The sequence below is a fragment of the Triticum dicoccoides genome, chromosome 7A (assembly GCF_002162155.2).
Source record: "Triticum dicoccoides isolate Atlit2015 ecotype Zavitan chromosome 7A, WEW_v2.0, whole genome shotgun sequence".
In the NCBI taxonomy this organism is placed as follows: domain Eukaryota; kingdom Viridiplantae; phylum Streptophyta; class Magnoliopsida; order Poales; family Poaceae; genus Triticum; species Triticum dicoccoides.
In genome coordinates this window covers 19,305,849-19,308,702 of record NC_041392.1, presented here as the reverse complement: position 1 = coordinate 19,308,702, position 2,854 = coordinate 19,305,849, and the positions used below count along the sequence as shown (strand labels likewise).

General features: G+C 45.2%; 1 long non-coding RNA gene across 1 annotated transcript in view; it reads left to right on the top strand.

Annotated features, from left to right (window-relative positions):
* Positions 1-1,946, top strand: part of LOC119327586 — a 2,878-nt gene extending 932 nt beyond the window's left edge. The window contains exons 3-4 of the long non-coding RNA XR_005158582.1: positions 241-324; positions 1,714-1,946. This is a non-coding gene — a long non-coding RNA (uncharacterized LOC119327586). The remainder of the gene's footprint in view (positions 1-240; positions 325-1,713) is intronic.
* The last annotated feature ends 908 nt before the right edge of the window (positions 1,947-2,854 follow it).

The following is a 2,854-nucleotide window of genomic DNA, read 5'->3' as shown; positions in this document are numbered from 1 at the left end:
GAGAGAGAGAGAGAGAGAGAGAGAAACGTATCCACATATCTGTGCTTTGAGACGAGGGACAACGCTGAAAACTAGCTTCAGGTTCCACAAAGACTTCTATTTAAGCATTGTGCACATCGTTTACGTGCTCCTTTTGTAAGGATGCATGCTGACGTGTGCACATCGTTTCTAGCTTGTTTTGGTGCATCTTTTATTCTGCTTCAGCTGGTTAGCCTGAATCCTCCTGTTTCGGTTGAATAGCAACCACTATTGTTCAGGAATTTTGAGTGGCGCACATCCTGGTATGGTGAGAGGCAAGCCGACGACCGGACATCATTTGTCAAGGTTTGTGTACATTGAAAACTCTTGCTGCGGATAGGAATGATGTTCATTGCAAACTGATGTAGCTTCTTAATATGCATACTATATTAGATTGATCCTTTTGAATTAAGTTGATGTAAAATTATTTATTGAACCCAAGCTTGGTAATGCTACTAATTTGAATGCTAAAATTATTCAGGTAACTGTAGTTAGTGGATAAGCAGGTCCCTTTAAAAAGAAGGTTGGGTTTTCTTATTAGTTTTTGGCAATTTTGCAATGAGAATGGTTTCACAAACTGTAGACTGTTCAGAATGAGATGCTGGCAGTAACACAAATGCAGACGAATCAATGATTTATATATTACAGAATTAATTTATAAACACAAATAGATGCTTCAAACTCTTCTGCTACCTCAAGATCATGCGCACTCCAATTTTTTGCCTATGCCAATAGAGTAATATATCTTATTTTTAAAGAGAAGAAACAAATGCCTTTGCTGACCTATCAACTCCTTATGGAGATGGTGGGCCGGCTGGGGTGATCTCTGTTGGCGCTGCCTCTGGCAGCACCTCTTCTTCCTCTCACATCTCTCTTGTGGTTTCTATCTTCTCTCAATAACACAAGGACACGCACACCAGGGCAGAAAACACACACACAAACACTTCACCATGGAGAAAACTAACTTTGCCTTGTCTCCTGGTGAAAAGCACATATGCTTCATTTTTCCTCGAGCCCTCTCAGCCTCTTTTCTCTTTTCTCATTGTAACTTATATATACATGGGGAGCTAACCTTCACGCACCACTCAGGCGCCACATCCGGCCACTAACGTCACGTCTAGGCACTAACTCACGCCCACTCACACAACTAACTCCATGCACTTGGTAATCCCTACATGCATGCATGTCCACTTGCGCAGCTCCACTTAACGGCCACACACCTGGTCAGCAGCCATGCAGCTAACAAACAAACTAACTTGCCTATTCTCCTCTAGCTGATATTTGTCCAGCCATTCCAGTCGTCAAGCGCCTTGCCGCTTCACAGGGCGTGCTGCATCGCACAGCACCGCGGCTTCACACCGCCATCGGCATCTCACCATGCGCGCCGCATCGCACGGCAGCCCGGTATCTCACCTCCTCCGCCCACTCGATTTAAGCTTCGACAACTATATTCTCGTAGACCATCTATGTTACATGCATAACGAAAGCAAAATAAGTACGCGGAGACAAAATATCGAGATTAGTGCTAACAATCTCAACTGAGGATCAACGTTACTGTTAACACATGATTATTGAATTCTCTGTATTTATTACTATTTATATTTTTGAGAATGCGATGATCCTGTATGTTGATTTTGGTACTGTAGTATAGTTTCTAATAGTGTATTATAATTGCGAATTGATTAACTTTTGCAGGAAGCAAACAGAACGACTACACTCACAAGGAACCATGAAGCCAACGATCCACGTCAACTAGATGTTTTAGCTTTCATTTTGTACAACTGATGTCTCATACTTGCATCTTTTGGCTGTCCTTTTGTAAACCTGATGTATGGTGTCTCAGTGGTTTTGTTTAGAACAAATTGAAATGTATGTATGTGCCAATTACTTAATGGAATAAAAAATGTTTGATGGTCCCGATGTGAGCCTGATGTATGGTGTTTGGGTGATTATGCTTAGAGCACATTAACTATATGTATGTGACAATCAGTATCATATGTTAATTGAAGTTGTGGTTGGCTAAACAAAATGCTAATGAACTGTTGTTCGGCAAAAGAAAACCCCATCTGATTGTTGGTTGGCAAAAGAAACCCCGTCTTGTAGTCGGTTGGGAAAGACTAATGCTAGGCCCAACAGAATGTTGGATGGGAAAGAATACCCTATCCAAGAGTCAGTCGGGAAAGGCCCGTAGCTGCCCCAATAGACTGTTGGTCGGGAAAGGCCCATGGTAGGCCCAACAGGCTGTTGGTCGGGAAAGGTATTCCATAGCCATCAAGCAGTCGGTCGGGAAAGCTATGTCGGTCGGGAAAGGGTTTTCCCGTCTGGACTTTCCCCAACAGACAATGTTGGTCGGCAATAGTTTTTCCCGACCGACTGTCTGTTGGAACAAGTTGTATTCCCCACCAACCTGGCTGTTGGGGATGTAGTGTTGTGGTGTAGTGGTTGTCACCTCCATCTTCCATCTATCCATGACGCCGACCTTGCCAGGCCTCTCTGTTATCGACACCACCATGACGCCAGACAATTTCCTCCTCCTACGCGAGTCCATCTTCGCGCATCAGACGCCTAATCTCCACTGCGCCATGCTGCCGAGATCGGCTGCCATCAATGCGTAAGCTGAAGCACCGCTCCACCAAAGAAACCTTCCACTGGTCCCTCGGCCTGTGTACACCTCCAAGGATGACGCCCCCCAAGAGGGAAACGACAGCAGAGCGCCGTTGTCATCTGATCTACTAATCTAGGGTTTCCCCCGGAGGTAGCAGAGTGCGGCCTTGAACTTCTCCACGACGATGCCTTTAAGAAGGGAACGGCGCAGACAGCGCCGCCACCGCCGGCC